Genomic DNA, 19,105 nt, shown 5'->3' on the forward strand with positions numbered 1-19,105 from the left:
TATATTTCTGTTTCTTTTGGCTTTGGTTAAAGCCCATGTGTTCTTTAACATGCCTGTCTAAAACTGTCCCATGTAATCTCCAGTCTGCACCAAGCAGAGACATTGTAACCTAAGGAGTACACACTGGGTGCTTGTTCAACAAAGAGAGACAAAGCTAGGAGACAACATTTGTGCAGATTTCTCACTGTTCAAATGAGCCTTCTAGGCACAGTGTTCTTGGGACAGCTAGCCCCAGGATGCTCCTTAACTCCAGCACTGCGGTGGCAAGTAGCTTGGTGCAGGAGTAATCTGCCGGCACAGTGCCTCAGCAGCGTCCCGTGTCTCTACCTCAACCTCCAAGTTTCTCAGCCACCACCTCATGGCCATCCTGATGAACCCGTGTTAACCTGACTATACTTACCAAGATGGTCAAGCAAAACCATGACGATAGCCAAATAGTCTATCAAAAGGTGAAACACACAACAGACACTGAGAGACCCACAGAATTTTAAGGTTAATTGGACAATTCGTGGTATTTGCTTGGCATAAAATACTAAGTAGATAAGTGAGACAGACTTTTTTCAGACATTATTAAATCCCTTTTTGTCTTAAAAAAAAAAAAAACTGGCATTTACCTCACTAGATTTTATATTTCCCAAGTGGTTATCCAAAGGAAAAAGAAGTGTCAAACTAATTAGAAGGAAGAAATGCTATCACTGTGTTTCCAGAAAGAACTTGCCTTCTCATTTTATCATGGACACAAAAGAGTAAAAGTATGTGCTTCCTTGACGGTCATTAGTTCACTTTGCCATCAATGAAACAAAACTTCTTTTTTACAGCCTCAGGGACATCTTATTAATGGAAATTAGCATCTGACTCTTATTAACATTTCCACTTTATATCCATCAGATCAAAATGTTCAGAATCCATTATTCTTTTGTGAATACTCAACTAGTCCCCAAAGAAGTTCATTAATATCAGATCTCCAAAGTAACATCTTATTTATCTAAGTCAAACACACGTACCCAAACACACTTCCCAGACTTTACACACACAGCTGTAATTCAATCCTGCTGATCCTATTCTCTATTTTTCCAAGGAAGGGCATGATTCAGTCGGTAGAGGTGAAGGCACCATGACGTTAACACCATGTGCCTGGACTTCACTCTCTTACAGCAAAGGGGCCGGCTAGTGACTCCAAAGCCTTCCTACTACAATACTACACATCCGGAAGAAACATGTTTAGAAAAGTATTAATGGATTCATGACAAGCAAGAAAAATCTGCAAGGGTAAAAATTAAGCCCAAATAACAATAACAATTATGAACTTTAACTAGAGAAGGCAGCTGTGAATGGTGTGCAATGGCCATGGATACTAATATCTAGAGAAATATGGAGATTAGAGCCAATGCCATCAGACTGCCCCTCAAGTGGAAGAGCTGAATCTAAAATGTCTGAATTAAGATGGAAAACTGAGGAGGTTACAGTGGCACCCCATGTTCTGGGCTTTAGCATAAACAAGTTAAATTCTCTCCCTCAGTCAATACCATGCTATTCTTCCAAATTAAGTTCAACTGAATAGAGCTGGGAATTTTTTTAATCACACAAAAAAACCACCCCTATAAAATAGAATGACTTGAGGGAAAGTCAGTAGAAACTAAAAGGCAGTAACTTTAGATCTGCAGGGACTTCAGATGATAGAATTAGAAATTATAAAACAATATAAAATAGTCAAGAGAAAAAAATGCAAGTTTTTAAAGAGGATAATCAATAAGAAACTATTGCAAGACTGATGTCAAAAAGAAATATAATTCAAGAATAAAAATTCACAATTAATGGTCAAAGGTTTTTAGAGGACTGGAAAGGAGATCTGAAGGGAATACCTACATCATAGTTCAGAGATAAGGAAAGACAAAATTTTTAAAAGTAAGGGATAAATGAGATGTTCTGCCTTCTAGTTATAATTACAGAAGGAGGAAATATAGACCGGAGGAGGCTAATGGTCTCTGCGGAGAAAAGTATGAAACTTTATTGAAAGATATTTAAAAGCCTCAATTAGACCAAAACACCCTATTCATGCACTGGAAGACTCTATTTTAAATATCTGCTAGGCCACATCTAAACTTTATCCCTTCATATGAATCATAATAGCTACTTTGAACGCCTTTAAATAGCAAGTCTTGTTATGTACACCAAAAGAGATATTCACAACAGGATTATTCAGAGTAGAAAAAAAAAATATATATATATATTGAGTGGACATTTGAATAATGTTGAGTGAATGATATGTATATATCATTTACATGAGTAAATTATGTATATATATATATATATCAGCAACAATGTATTGACAAGAGTATAGATAACATTTTCAATTGTCATAGTGGAATTTTTATGGAATGAGAAGAATTAATTGCAGCAATATAAAACTATGTGGATGGATCTGAGAAACAAAACGAAGGAAAAATGGAATTGAAGGTGGGATGACCTCACGTTTGACAATTCTATAAATCCCCCAAACAAGAAAACTAGGCTAGACTGAATTGTCTAATAGCATTAAACATGTAGTAGTGGTATTAAAAACAATAACAAAGAAAGAGTATCCATTAATATGAAAGAGTAGTGGTTAGTTCTGGTAGAGAAGCTAAGACATGAAATTAGGAAACAAAGAGTATCAATATTAGTGCTATTTAATAATTCCTAAGCTTGATTATGAGTATATTGTTAATATTCAGGGGCATCTACTGGCTCAGTCAGAAGAGCTTCCAACTCTCAATCTTAGAATCATGGGTTCTAGCTGCACTTTGGGGGCAGAGATTATGTAAATACATACATATATATATTCAATATTTAATGTTAAATCTTAAAATCTACCTAGAGATTACTAGTATTTTGTACCTATTGCATATCACCTTAAAATTGTATCTGGTAGTTTATAGATAGTTCTAGGTTGGTGTGCTCAAATTTATTCTCATTTTATTCCAAATTCCCAAAAGCTACTTATTCAGAGTCTTAGGCCGCAACCTATCAGAAGCAGCAGATTGAAAGGTAAAAGAAAAAGTTCCCAAGAGGCTACTATAAACCAGCACCTGTACACTGAATAATGAATGAAATATTTAGAAATAATCTCTGAGATATAGGCTCAAGGGCTGCAAAATTATTGCCATCCAGCACAAGAGCTATTTAATATTATAAGGAATGGGTTGGCACCGTCCAACCTCTAGCACCGCTGTGGAATACAGTAATCTACTTCCCTTGGGGAATCCTGAGTCATGATGCTCCGGAGGCGCTGTTACCTTAGGAAAGAAAGAGGTGGCACCTATCAAAAGACATCTCAACTCCAGTAAATGTCCACTCACAGGGTCTGGAAGGGATGCCCCCTTTAGACTCCACAGAGTCATACTGCCTGCTTCCCTTACTAGGGCACCTTCCTGTTCCTGAAAGCACGTGTCTTTGTGAACCACAGATGAGCAACCCTTACAAGCAGTTAGCGGCAGGCTGCAGGGGCTGTTTCATAGCCTTGGAGAAAGAAAAGAATCTGTGTGTGGGCGACGGGATGTGACAGGTGGATGTAGGGAGACGGAGGGGTATCCCGGGAAGAGAAAGCACTGTGAGTAAAGGCCAAGTTGCCACTTCTCATTCTCAACGCCTCCCAGTGCTAATGGCTTGTTATGTATTTGCCATGTGGTCTTTTTGTGTCTCTGGTGGCACGACATGGAATCAGGGCCAGGATCCCTAGCAAGTGAACATGTAGCTAAAGGATAGGCAGGGCTTTCTGCGTCCCTTTTGGCAGCTTTCCTAGTTTCTGACTTTGTACTTAATGCCGTCTTCTGGAGCTTGGGATATTATCTTAAAACTATCTTCTGCAGCTGAAACTCATCCAGGTTTATTCTGTACAAATTGCCTGGAGCACCAACATCAAATCTCTTCCTAAATCCCTCCACTACACCAACCAAAAATTAATTAATTCAACAATTAATGGTGACCACTATGTGTCTATGCTTTCCATGCAATTAAATCCAGCTAGTTATTAAAAGGAGAGTAATTGAATTATTCGACTAAAATAAACCACCCTAAATGGCGAATGACTCATTTAATATTGAGTAATTCTCTCAAGGACTTTCCATAAGGTTTTTGGTAGAATATACAGAAGAGATGTTTTTCCTTTCCATAACCAGGGACAAAACTGCAAAGTTTATTATTTAGGCCATAAAGCATTAAACAAGTATTTATTATGATGCCAATTATGTAAGGGTCTCAATACAATTGGCAAATTATAAGATGGCAGTATAATATGCCATATTTATGTAGATAAATTGAATTTTTTTATATCGTAAAAATAGCAGTGATCCTGATTCAGGGGATGCCCATCTCTGTTGTTGCTTTGCTATTAGTTAGATCATGGACTTTAGCTACCTTGCTTACTTGGACTATGTTATTTTGTTTCATATCTAGAAATCAAAAGGCAATGTTATTATCTTCATGAGGTAAATAGGACTCCTTGCCCTGCCACTTACAAGTGGCAGTTTTCTAGGTCTCAGTTTTCTAGTTCATGAAATAGAAGTCATGTTAGGAGGAATATCAACCTTAAAGAATTCTCGAGATGGTTGAAATGAGATTTGCAAAGCCCTTAACATGCTGTCTACCTAGAACATGGTAAACATGGACAACATCGTCTTTCACAAACTGAAGAGACCCACAAATCAATACATGAAACAAGAGATTTATATTTTATTTTAATCTCCAATGTTTCTTTGATTTATTTTACATGTATGACCTTGATTTTCCTCTATTTTTCCTGTTTCTCTAAATCTTCTCTAAGACATAGATGGACATACAAAATAGTAAATTGTATCAAGTGGATCAAGTGACTCTAGAAACAAGATATCTAGCTGAGGATAAGATTTCAATACTCATATTTTAAAAGAGAGAGGTCTTTAGTACAAATCCCTTTAGATCTGGCTTCGTTTATTTTGGGCTGAGTTATATTTCTAATGACCTGGATAAAATGCCTCTCTAAGATGGATGGGCAGGGTAAGCTTTGTTCCCAAAGATGCATGAGTGACCTAAAAATGGTACCATGACCCATAAGTGGCAGCTTTGGCCTTAACACTGTGGATGTTGATAGTGTTGGTCTTGAAAGGGTCCCTAGAGTTTTCATGCTGTGAAGAAATAATTGAGATATTTCACAGAAGTGATATTCTAACAAAAGTCCTTGCAGGACATGGGGGCCACTTTACGTAGAGGTGCTTAGCTTTCTATTTTCCATGAGTTTCACATAAATATAATCTTATGACAAATATGTATTTGGTTACTAAGAGAAATGATACAGTTTCTTCCTTGCCCTGGGAAAACAAGGAAGTGAGCCAAAGATAGACATCTGAGGAGAGAACGCTTCCAGGGGCCTATTAGGGAGTTTCCATCAAGATTCCAGAATTCCTAGGAGAAGCTGAAGTGATAGGATGATGTTCAGCAGGAACATTTTCTTGTTTGGGGTTAGTCAGTGTGCTAGGAGATAATTCAGAGGAATGAAAAATAGGGGTGGGAAGGAATATCATAAGGTGAAAACATATCTCATTCACTGTGTAAACAGAAGGGAGGGGAGATGAGGTTAATGGGCCAGAAGTGGTTGCAGCCAAAATATTTCTGACTCTGTGAAAATCACATTCCTTCATGCAAATAGGCCTACCCATGGTTGGCTCTGCTACTCCAGACTCTTTTTAACACCGACAAAATTTATATCCACATATTGGAATCAAAACAGGATTCTGTACATTTGTCTAAATGCTGCTCAACATAATCCCTTTTTGTTTGTGTGGAGTCCATAAAGAAGTCAACATGGCTTTGTAATTTATTGAGATGTCAGCTCCCCAAACGTGGTTGGAGCTTGGAAAGACAGACTACAGCTTCTTTCTTCCTTCTTGAAGATGCACTGACCTCATGCAGGGAGCACTTCAAGGAGTTTTGTCTGGATGATCAATACATTTCTATATTTATAAGCCTAATCAGAGCCCATCTGGTTTTCTGCTCAAGTGCTGCTCAATGAGAGAGGCACATAATCAAAATTATAAACTTTACTGCATTGATTTTTTTGTTCTACTTGTTACTCAGACCACAAAAATAATTAAATATTTTCATTTTAATAACTACGGCTTGACACAAAATCATTTCTCTGGGAATGATTTCCCTAACGGCAGGACTATGGCATCTTCTACTCCCAGTCCTGTCATTTCTCATTCTAATTATTAGATTTTAACAGGTCCAAGACTTGTTTTAAATGCTTTTGTCTCAAAACTTAACAGCTGTTCCGTGGGCCATATATAGAAAACCAGTCAGCTGCCTTGAACTGACCTCAGTGGCGTAGTCACTGAGAGCCCCATCTCCACCAGAGACACTCTAGCTGCACATTATAAATCCTGCCAGGTCATCTATAAATATGAGCATTTCACCACATTTCACCTGCTGTTGTTTTGCTAAGCCAAGTGCCTGCTGCCTTTACTCATGGAGCAGTGAGCGCCTTTGGAACTTACTTTTTTTTTTTTCCTTTAGAAGTAGGGATTGCAGAGCCAGTGACTGTTTAACTGGCTTCATCAAAGTGTGGTGGGGAGTTCAGAAAAGAGAATTGAGGATGACCAACTTGGTGGAAGTATACAGAACGAAATGACATCTCACAATGAAGATGATAGGCTGGCTTTTAATTTGCCGACGTGTTAATAAGCTAAGACATCTTTCTGTATAGTACATGGCTCATCACTTCACTTCACAATGGCCTGTGCAAGTTTATTACATGGTTTGTAGAGAAGGTGTATGTGTGTGTGGGGGGGGGGTATAACCAGATCAATTCTACTTGCCACTGTTGAGCCACTGCCTCTGCTGTCGGGAATTTTCTTTTATGAAGGCAACTTTTCCTTCATAGGAAGATGAATTAGATCTGAAGACACCTAAATGCTTAGCATTTTCACTATGCCTTTGAGTATGCTCTCAGGCTAATTTAGGCCATATGGTGTCTTCACACGGCAATAAATATGCCCTTCCTGACTTTTAGGCTTTCTCAGCTTTGGGATTTCTGAATTACAACCTGCAGTTCTCCCTGGCTTTCCTAAATTCTTCAGAAGCACAAATCAATCAGCATGTTCTCAAGGCCAAATTACCAGGCTAAAGAAAATCAAAAGGGTAGTTGTTGAAAGGCAGTATGCTAATTTTAATTTTTAATGGGCGAAAAGAGTCACAGGTGCGTTCTGATTTTATTTAAGCATCTTTATCATTTTAGTGGAAATGATAAAGCAGTTCTTTCCATCTCAAAATTTTCCAAGATTTTCCTAAGTATTTTTTTCTAGTCAACTTTCTTCATGTCTCATGCTACACAACCAAATTTGTTTTCTAATAACATATATAAAATTGTAAGCAAACTCACGAATGGTGACCAACCACATAAAGGAAGAAATTAACTGTTAACTTTCCAGATGCCAAAAATACGTTATTTGTTTTTCTTTATGGAATGCACAAGGTTTTTGCAAAATCTTTCCACAAAGTCAGTCTTTGAGGCTCTAAGACAGGGAAACAAAATAATGACATACCACAGCAGTGAGTTTCCAGCAAACACAGCTAAAACTGATTATGGACACTTGCCTTTATCTAGCCAGCTTAGACTTTGAAGTTTCATATACAATATTAGTTTCAAAAATTAAGGAACTTATCATTTAAAACAGGTAGCCTTTTGTAGTGAGCACTCAAAATGTTGCATTGTCTGAACACTAATGGTAACAAAGTTGGGACCTCTGAAGTAATGAAGAGTCTGGATGGTCATTTAAGCCAAAATATACATTTTATTTTCTCTACATCCTCTTCACTGTGTACGGCACTTGACTAGCCTGTCATAGGATAGACAGCTCCACTATCTCCTAAGATATCCAGATCATAGTAAGATCACTTTCATTGTTTAACATCACATCAATCTAGGATCTACTTCATAGTTATTGGTCCTAGGCACCAAATAAATTCCCTGCAGCTGAGTTTACCTCTGTTTCTCTTGACCAGAAAAAAACACTGTCTCAACTTTACGTATCTCTTAAGTTTCAGACTCAGAGGAATTGTGGGGTTTGGAGAAATAAGTGTGTGAACAGCATACACAGCAGTATCTCAAATATCTCAACTAGGCTGTTTCCATACTTAGTCAATTTTAATGCTGTAATAATTTGATATGTCAATTGCTGGAATGAATATACATACACATACATCTACTCTTTCAGGTACATACACACACACACAAATACATATAAAGAAATCAGTAAGCAGAAGCAGAAACTGTTATAAAACCAGTATGTATATCTGTATACACACACACACATATATATGAATATATCTATAGAAAAACATACATGTGCATACATGTATATGAAAAATAAGGAATTCCAATATTTCTGACAGTAGCAAGTTTTTCTAGAAAGAGTGTGTATATTATATATAATACCTACTACTGGAATCATGGAATCATACATTTTGTTTTCAGGTGAAAATACAGCTTATATAATTTCCGATGTCCAAAATCCTTAAACAGTCCTTAATGAGAACAAAGACTATAGCAGCTCAAATACAATCCCAGTATATTTCTCTTTCATGTTAGCAGATTGGCCAGTACAGGCTGGAAGAACCACTGTGCTTCACGAGATCATTAGACCCAGTTTCCCTCCATCTTGTTACTCTGTCCTAACCTCCAATATATTACCCTTATCCACATACTATAAACTGTCCCACCACTACCATACTTCCACTTTAATTCCGAGGATGAATAAAGAAAGAAGTAGAGGGCAAGTAGTTTTATTTTAAGGGGCATGACCTCACCACTGGGCACATCAATTTTATTCATGTATCATATATTTCATCAGACATAGCTCGATGTGCACTGCATCTCATTCTGTCTCCACATCTAGCTGTCGGATAGGCCAGCAAAAGAAATGTCTTCTCTCTGTGGTCATGTGTTCAGAGTAAGCTGGTGGCATGAGTGAGAGAGGAAGGAGTTTTATTATTGGAGTTTAAAAGGAGATCATTGTACCAGGGAAGAGTTCATAAACTATTCCATTATTCCCTTGGAATAATTAGGTTAATTCTAATTTCTTTTACATCCCAAAACCAGAAATTTTATCTTTGATGAAAGCACTAATTATATGCAAACCCAAAGAGAAAATTTAAGATCATGACAAAAACTTTTTTAACAAGGAAAAAAAAAACATGCTTAAATCGAATTATTTTGACCAAACTTGTGTGCACATCTGTCATTTCTTAATTGTTTCCTTAGGATAAAATTTCAGAAGTACAATTGCCACATCAAAGAGAACATAATCTTTTAAATTTCTGATGTATGTTACCAATATTTCATCCAAAACTCTGTATCAATTTACACTCCAATCATAAATGCAGTAAGATGCATTTGTTTCGATCTTTTTGTAAAGAGTTTTATTGAGGTGTAATTTATACACTATAAAAGTCACCCATTGACGTTTATATTTCAATGACTTTTAATAGATTTATGCAGTTGTGTAACCATCACCACAATAGTAGAACACTTCCATCACCCTGAAAGATTCACTGCTGGCCAACTGCAATCAATCCTGGCTCACATCCCCAATCCCAAGCAAATGTTGTTTTCTATCTTTTAGAGACCTGCCCTTTTCAGAAATTTCATATTCATGGAATCATGCAACACATAGTTTTTTGTGTCCGGTTTCTTTCACTATTTTACAATCCTTTTGAGATGTATGTATGCCATAGCATGTCCGTGCAATCTGTTCATTATTATTGCTGAATAATACCCCACTGGATAAATATGATGCATTTTGTGTACCATTTCACCAGGTGATGGGTATTTGGATTGCTAACACCTTTTTTTTTTTTTGCAATTATAAGTAATAAATATCTATGAACATTTTGGTTTCAGTCTTTGTGTGCACCGAGATTTCAACTGTTTCTCAGTCTTACTAGAACTATTTTAATACAACAGTCCTAAATGTGAGAATATGTACATTCACTTGTGATACAAAAAAGTACTAATTCCCATATTTCTAAAAGCAGTGGAATGTTTTAAAGGGTGTTTATTGAAAGTGACAGTTCACATTCTAAAGCCATTTCTATTCTGTAATTTTTTTTTCTGATTCTGTTGCTCCGAAGAGGGGCACTGTATTGTTTCAATGGAGAAAGGGTGGCATCATCTTTCCTAAGTTCTGGCACACACTAAGTTATTCAACGATGTGTTAGAAAACACTGCATTTTGATTTACATGTATGATGCGCTTTATTTTTATATTTTAAATTCAGACACCCATTCAACGAATATTTATTCATCATACACAACAAACCAGATCCTATATTTGGAACTCAAGGAACAAAACAGAACAGAATATGGTCCTTGTCTACATGGAGCTTTACAAACCAAGGAGGCAATCACGGTTCACGTTTATAAGAGGATAATTGCTATCTACAACAAAACTAGTTTTTTTTTTTTTTTTTTTTTTTTTTTTTTTTTTTGCAATTAGCAAGAGGGTTTATTGGACGTTTGCGCAAATGGGCTCTCTGCCTCCGAAGAGGAAGAGAGCCCCGATTAGCAATTACAGGTATCTTTTAAAGGCAAAAGAAAAAAACTCGCTTAAAGACAAAAGAACCGCGGGAGTCGCATAGCATCCAGGTTGATTTCTCAGAAGGTCAACATGAACCTATTCAGGGACATTCCAATCAGGGTGTGGGGGGAAATGGTTTTCTTATCACAAACAGAATGCTTTTTGTTGCTAAAACTTCAGGAAGTCACCTGGATGGGCTGCCTCTGGATTAGGGCTGGCCCTACTTACAGGGGGAGGTTTCTTCATTCCCTCCTCTTTGTTTGGGCTGATTTTAACCTTAAAATCTTAGGGAACATTTATTTTTTTCAGTTTGGAGGGCCCGACATTGTTAATACCAGAGCTTGGGTAATGGACAATTTTTCTCGGATGAACTAGAGCAGCCGGTTAAGGATGCAGGGGCCGAAAGTTAGCAGCAGGAGCAGGATAACTAGAGGGCCCATAATGGTAGAGATTAGGGTGGTCAACCAGGGAGACTGATTAAACCAGCTTTTAAACCAGCCCTGCTGGGCCTCCCGGTCCCTTTGTCTTTTATTTAGCCTATCCCTGAGTTTGGCCATGGAGTCTCTGATGACTCCAGAATGGTCTGCATAGAAACGGCATTCCTCTCCCAGGGCCGCACAGTCCTCCCTCTTTCAGGAGTAGTAAATCCAAGCCTCTCCTGTTTTGAAGTACTACTTCTGAGAGTGAGGTGAGGGACTGTTCTAACTTAGAAACGGACTGCTCTAGTGCCCATAGATCCTCATTTACAGCTGCCTGGAGTTCTATATAACGTCGTGAGCCCTGGATCAGAGCAGCTGCGCCAGTACCCACCCCAGTAGCGACCCCTAGTCCCAACATAACGACTAGGGTTAGGGAGACAGGTTCGTGCCAAAAACGGGTGGGATGTTCATTATACTGATTTTCTAGAGTTTCAGCAGGGTGATAGAACACCCTGGGTATGATCTGCACCATGACACAGAAGTCGTTTGAGCTATTTAGAACCTTAGCTGACACACAGGGGGTGAGGCCTTTGTTGCATGCCCACCAAGTTCCCGGCTGGGGCTCCAGGTAAGAGTCAGTCCCTAAAATCGGGGTGGTAGTGTTGCAGAGTCCCTGGTAGCCCCGGGGGGGTGTAGTTAGCCTTGACAGTGATGTAATCCCAGGAGGAGGAGGGCCTCTCATCCTGTGTCTCCCTAGTCTCGCACCCCCAATTTTTACAATAGAAGTATTCCCCTCCTCCACAGGTGGGATTTAGCCTGCGATCTCTGTGGTACCCGGGGCAGACATAAAAGGGAAGAGTGCTGAGCATGGCCCTTCTGTCAGGCGTGCCACATCCTCCCCATGGGTCTAATCCCAGTCGCCCTGGAGGGCTTTCTCGGTTAGGGGCTCTAGAGGTGTCCAAGTATCCCTCTAGGTCCCATGGGCTAGGGGCCCCTATGGTTAGCTTGCATAGGTCAGGATATAGGTTAGGCCACCAGGTCCCCACGGGGGCGGTCTTAGTTATAGACCAGACCTCGTCACCCCCAGACGTTAGTACCTGCCAGGTTAACATTTTGAGGGCATGAGGGTCACCTTTGGCGGAGGTGAAGAGCGCTAGGAGAGGTAGGAATATAACAACTGTCATTGAACAATTTTTGAAAGTCTTATCTTGAGCGGGTTTTGGGTGCGGTGGAGCTTCCACTGAGGTGGCTCCTCCCGTCCGTCCTGGCTGGCGTCAGCGGTGCTCGTTGATGGGGCGCGCTTGACGTGTGAGGCGTGGACCCAAGCAGCAATGCCGTCTACCTTCAAGGCGATTGGGGTGGTCAGTCGTACAGTGTATGGGCCCTTCCAGCGGGGCTCAAGCGTCCTGGACTGATGTCTCCTGATGTAGACGGAGTCACCGATCTGGAACGGGTGTGGGTCGGTTGTGTCTCCGGGGCGGTAGACAGCCGCAAGGGGTTTCCAGATCTGGCGCTGGATAATCTGGAGCGCCTTTAGCCTGTCCTGTAAACCGGGAGTGTTAGCAAGAGGGTCAATAGCAGAATCTAGTAAGTCCGTTACTGGTGGGGGACCTCCATAGAGAATCTCGTAAGGAGTTAGCCCACGGCGCGCGGGAGTGTTCCGGACTCGGAACAGAACCATAGGGAGGAGTTGGACCCAGTCTCTAGTGCCAGTCTCCAATGTCAATTTGGTTAGGGTCTCTTTAATTGTTCTATTTATTCTTTCTACCTGCCCTGAGCTCTGGGGTCTGTATGCACAATGTAATTTTTAATTTATCCCCAGTAATCTGGCCACCAACTGACTTACCTGGGAGACGAAGGCAGGGCCGTTGTCCGACCCTATTACCTTGGGCAGTCCAAACCGGGGGAAAATTTCTTCTAGGATTTTCTTGACAACCACCTGGGCAATTTCTCGTTTGGTGGGGAAGGCTTCTGTCCATCCTCCTGTGGGCCTAGTGCAGCGGCTCGTGCTGTTTCATCGGCCATCCTGTTCCCCTCTGCTACTGGGTCGTTGCCTCGCTGATGCCCCGGACAGTGAATTATCTACCACGGCCGCCCCGGCTTTACGTTCACCATTTCGTAGAAAGCTACTCCCCTCGGTGTACCAGGTTGCTAAAAAACCTAGATCTACAGGAAATAAAGAAAAACCTATTTCAACATTCAAGACGTCTGAAAAGCATTGCCAGAGGAAGAAATATCCAAGCTGAGATCCAAAGAAAGAAAGGAAGGGTAATCTAAGGAAGAAGACAGAAAAATAGGGAGAAAATGAAAGGGGGGAAAGAACATGCACAAAGGCCTTGAGTCATCAGAATACAGCATCTTTGGAGAAATACAGGTAATTGTTATGGATGGGCTAAGCAAAGCTTTTGAAAGGGCAATAACAGCAGAAGGAGCTGGAGCAAAATCACGAAAGGATTTGTAAGCCATAAGGAAGCCCTGTAAGTCAAATCTACTTATATTCCAGGCACCAGGGTCCTCCACAGTCATCCCTGTTCACATCATCAGGCTCAGTTAAAGCCTAAGGAAACCTTTTCTGGGCCTTGAAACCATAAGCATTCATGATACATGGATTCACTATTTCACAGAACCCTAAAAACCTCCTTTAGAATTTAAGTGAGTTAGACGTACAGGGTAGGTCTGTCTCCTCTATTAGAAATGTAAACTCTTAAGACAATGCATTTGCATGTGTCCAGTTCACTCAAAATTTTAGCATTATTCCATAGCCTCTTGATTTTAAAAGGCTCTTAATAAACAAATTTGTGTTGAATCACAAGAATGGATTTGCTCTTTATCATATGGATACTGAATAGGTCCTGATGACTTTGAGGCATATTTTTGCTTTGAGCAAGGCACTATTTTGCAGAGAATGCCCTGAAGAAAGAGGGCAAGACTTGATACAGAAGGACAAGTTAGCAGTATGGACTAGTTATTTATAGTCAGACAATGTCCTAAGTGCTTCATGAATTTTATACCTCTGAATTATCACAACTCTGTAATGTAGATTCTATCTACATCACTACTGAATTCTGTAGGAAAATGGAAACATTATTATTGATGAGAATATAAGTTAGCATACAACTTCAATGGAGAGGAATTCGGTAATGTCATAATTTTAAACGTACATATTCTATTCTTAGGTTTAATCTTAAAAAATATATTTTTATGCATGAATATGTATATATACATAATACATAAAATATGTTTACAGTGGCATTTTACACAATTTTTTGTTGTTGTTTTGTAGTAAACATTGGAAACAAGCTAATTGTCCATCATCAGATGACTGGCTAACAATTTATGGGATAGAGTAGAATACTAAAAAGCTACTTTTTAAAAAATGAAATAGATATAGAAAAAAGCCCCACATAGTTTTTAAGTGAAATTATCTTACATATATTGTATTCCCATTTGTGTAAAGATTTTCTACATACCTATCATCTATTATTGATCTATCTCCTTCCATCTATTGACGTATCTTTGTAAAGAATGAGTAATTTCTGGAAGAGAACACAAAACACTAATAGTGTTTACTTCTAGAAAAAAAGAATACATGAGAGATACAGATGGAAGACAGTTTCATTTCCTCATAAGCTTTACTGTGTTTTAAAAATATGTTTTGCCAATTACCAAAGTGGATTTTTCTCTCTGGAAGACTTTTTAAAATTAACCAAATCCCAAATCCAACACATGAAATTTTAACTTTTTGGCTGAAAAACTTTTGTGCTTAGCATGATATTTGGCTGCCAATGAGACATTGTAAGTTAAAGTATAAAACACAGAGTTTTGAATATTATTATTTTGACCAGGATACCTGCAGAAAACAGATGGCACAATTAAATTAGAATAAGTTAAGGAATGTTTAATAAAGAGATATTTTATTTATAAAGGTTCTGTCAGGATGGGAAAACTCAGGGACAGTGCAGTGCAGTACTCTAAAGCTAATGCTAAGTTACTTCCCTTAGGTTAAAAGGGCTAGAGGAGAAATGTTACCAGAAAACAGACATGGGCACTTCTGGAGAAGGTCTTCCAATAGGAGGTAAAGCCTTTTCTGAAATAGCACAACAAAACTGCAACAACTTTTCAGGGAGAGAGCTGGGACAATACACCCCTCACTGTCCTCCTTCCTTTTGGTCTCTTGCTAGGGTTTGTCATCAACTGACAAAGGACAAAGAAGTCCACTGATACAGTAAGCTTCCCATAGCACCAAGAAGGACAGAGAAGAGTGGAGAGTAAATCTGGAAGAGTAAGTGGATGATCATCTACCCAAAAGTAAAAATGGTTCTGATATCAAGTCCTATAGAAAGTTACCAAAGTTATGACCTTGAGAAAGTCAATTTACTTGGTCTTAGATATTTTTATATGTTACATTAGTTAGGATCCAATGAGAGGCAGAAACCTCATCAGTAATATGAACAGAGAATTTGATATAAAGAAGTGTTAACCAGCTAAAATGTGAGTAACTACTAAACTGAGTAGAAGATTCTACAGGGTACAGAAATAGCTAAAGCAGGAATCAGCTACTACCTCAAAGGTTAAGGCACAATGAGCAATAAAGGAATTAAAAAGTTGTAAGATATAACTGCAAGGACCAAGTAGAATTTGTAAATAAAAAGACAATATCACTGAGGTACCTGATTGACTTATTTGGTTAAGCATCTGACTCTTGATTTTTGGCCCATGTCATGATCACAGGGTGGTGGTATGGAGCCCTAAAAAGGGCTCTGTGCTCAGCACGGAGTATACCTGTCCCTCTCCTCTGCTCCTCCCTCCCACTCCCTCTCTTGCTCACTTTCTCTCTAACAAATAAATAATTTTTTAAAAAGACAGTATCACTTACATAAGAATCCCCAAAGTTGGAATACTTAGGTATAAATTTAACAAAATATGTATATGATCTATATGAACAAAACAAAAACTCAGTGGAAAAGTAGTTCATATCATGGATAGGAAGCTGTAATATCAAGATGTCAGAGCTTGGCAATATGATCTAGAGATTCTATACCACCAGGCAAAATTCCATCAAGCTATTTTGTGGATATTGACAAAAGATTGTAAAGTCATGCAGAAAAAGCAAAGATTCAGAATAGCCAATACAATCTTGAAGGAGAAAGAAGCACAAAGTTGGAGGACTAATAACTACCCAGCTTTAAGACTTAGTATAAAGTTATAGTCATCAAGACAATGTGGTATTGGCAAGAGAACAAAGAGATCAATGGAACATAATAGTCTATAAACAGATCTACATTAATATAGGTAAGGAATATTTGACAAAGAAGCAAAGGAAATACAATGAAGCAAAGATTATCTTTTTCAACAAATGGTGGTGGAATAACTGGATGTCCACATGTAAAAACATGGATGTTCAGATTCTATATTCCTCAAAAAAATGAACTCAAAGTGGATTATAGACCTAAAAGTAAAACATAAAAATATAAAACTCCTAGAAGAGGGATCCCTGGGTGGCGCAGCAGTTTGGCGCCTGCCTTTGGCCCAGGGCGCGATCCTGGAGACCCGGGATCGAATCCCACCTCGGGCTCCCGGTGCATGGAGCCTGCTTCTCCCTCTGCCTATGTCTCTGCCTCTCTCTCTCTCTCTGTGTGTGACTATCATAAATAAATAAAAAATTTTTTAAAAATCTTAAAAAAAAACAAAACAAACAACAACAAAAAAAACTCCTAGAAGATAATAGGAAAATACCTGAAAAACCATGGGAATAGTGAGGAGGTTTTACATACAATATCAAAAGCACAACTCATAAAAGAAGTAATTGGTAAGTTAGATTTCATTAAAGTTAAAATTTTTGCTACATGAAAGATAATGTTAAGAGAATGAATAGATAAGTCACAAGCTAGGAGAAAATATGTGTAAAAGACACATCTGATAAAGGATTTTTACCCTTTATTCACATTTGTTTTGTTTCTTAAATTCAACATCTGAGTGAAATCATATGGTATTTGTCTTTCTCTGACTTATTTCATTTAGAATCATACTCTCTCAAGACATTGTCAATGGCAAGATTTCATTCTTTTTGATGGCTGAGTAATAGTCCATCACACACACACACACACACACACACACACACACACACACACACACCACATCTTCTTTACCCATTCATCTGTTGATAGACACCTGGGCTATTTCCATATTTGGCTATTGTGGACATTGTTGCTATTAAGATTGGAGTGCAGGTGTCCCTTCAAGTCACTATTTTTACATCCTTTGGATAAATACTTAGTGGTACAATTGCAGGATCACAGGATAGTTCTATTTTTAACTTTTTGAGGAGCCTCCATTCTGTTTTCTGGAGTGGCTCAGCCACTCCAGTTTGCATTCCAAGCAAATACAGTACAAGAGGTTCTGCTTTCTCTGCATCTTTGCCAATGTTTGTTGTTTCCTGTGTTGTTACTTTTAGCCATTCTGACAAGTGTGAGGTGATATCTCATTGTGGTTTTCCTGATGATGATGATGCTGAGCATCTTTTCATGTGTCTGTTAGCCATCTGTAGGTCTTCTTTGGAACAATGTTTATTCATGTCTTTTGCCCATTTTTAAACTGGATTATTTGTTTTTTGGATATGGAGTCTGTATGTAGGGGGGATGGGTTAAATGAGTGATGGATATTAAGGAGGGCACTTGTGATGAGCCTGGCTGTTGTAGGTAAGTGATAAATCATTGAATTATACACCTAAAACTATATCATGCTGTCTACTAACTAACTAGAATTTAAATAAAAACCTGAAGAAAAAAAAAGGATTGTTATCCAAAATAAACAAAGAAACTCTTAAAACACACAATAAAGAAACAACCTGATTAAGAAATGAGCCATGGGGCACTTGGGTGGCTTAGCAGTTGAACATTTGCCTTTGACTCAGGGCATGATCCCAGTCCCGGAATTGAGTTCCGCATTGGGCTGTCAGTGAGGCTTCTCCCTCTGCCTATCTCTGCCTCTCTCTGTGTGTCTCTCATGAATACATAAATAAAATCTTAAAAAGAGAGAAATGTGCCAAAGATCTTAAAAGACGTCATACCAAAAAAGAAAAAATACTAATGGCAAAAGAAAGCATATGAAAAGAGGCTTTGCCTATGTCATTAGTGAGATGCAAATCAAAAGTGATGAGATACCATTATCTACTTTGAGAATGGTCACAGTCTGAAACACTGACAACACAAAATGTGAATATGATATGGAGAAACAAGAATGTTATATGTTTGCTAGTGGGAATGCAAAACTCTATGGTCGCTTTAGAAGGCAGTTTGGCCATTCCTTACAAAGTCAAACATACAACCTTGCCACATGATCCAGTGATCATGCTCCATTGCTCTATGGGACTTATCCAAAGGTGTTTAAAACTTATATTCCCAGAAGAAAACCTGCACATATGTGTTTGCGGTGTGGGAAGGCATATACATCATTTTTTCTGCAACAGCCAGAAACCTTGGAAGCAACCAAGATGTCCTTCAGCAGGTGAATGTGTAGAGAAACCATTGCACATCCAGACAATGGAATTTTTTCCCTTTAAAAAAAGAGCTATCAAGCTATGAAAAGACACAAAAGAAATTTAAATGCATATTACTATTACATATTAAGTGAAAGAGGACAATCTGAACTGTCTACACATTTTATGATTCCAACTATGTGACAATCTGGAAAAATGATTTTTTAATCAGTAGCTGCCAGGGAGGAGGGAGAGGAACTGGCAGGGCACAGATGATTTTTAGGCACTGAAAATATTCTGTATGACATTATAATGCTGGATACGCGTTACTATACATGTGTCCAAACTCACAGAACATACAGCAAGAGTGAACTCTAATGTGAACTGTGGACTTTGCGTGATGAGGAAATGCCAGCATAGGTTCATGAATTGTAACAAACGTCCTACGCTGGTGAGGGATGTTCATAATGAAGGAGACTGTGAATGTGTGGGGGGAGAGGCTATATGGGAAATCTGTACCCTCCTTTCAATTTGGTTGTGAATCCAAAAACAAAAAGGAAAGAAAAGAAAAGAAAAGAGAAGAGAAGAGAAAGAAAAGAAAAAAGAAAAGGAAAGAAAAGA

This window comes from Vulpes lagopus, chromosome 7 (genome assembly GCF_018345385.1).
Source record: "Vulpes lagopus strain Blue_001 chromosome 7, ASM1834538v1, whole genome shotgun sequence".
Classification (NCBI taxonomy): domain Eukaryota; kingdom Metazoa; phylum Chordata; class Mammalia; order Carnivora; family Canidae; genus Vulpes; species Vulpes lagopus.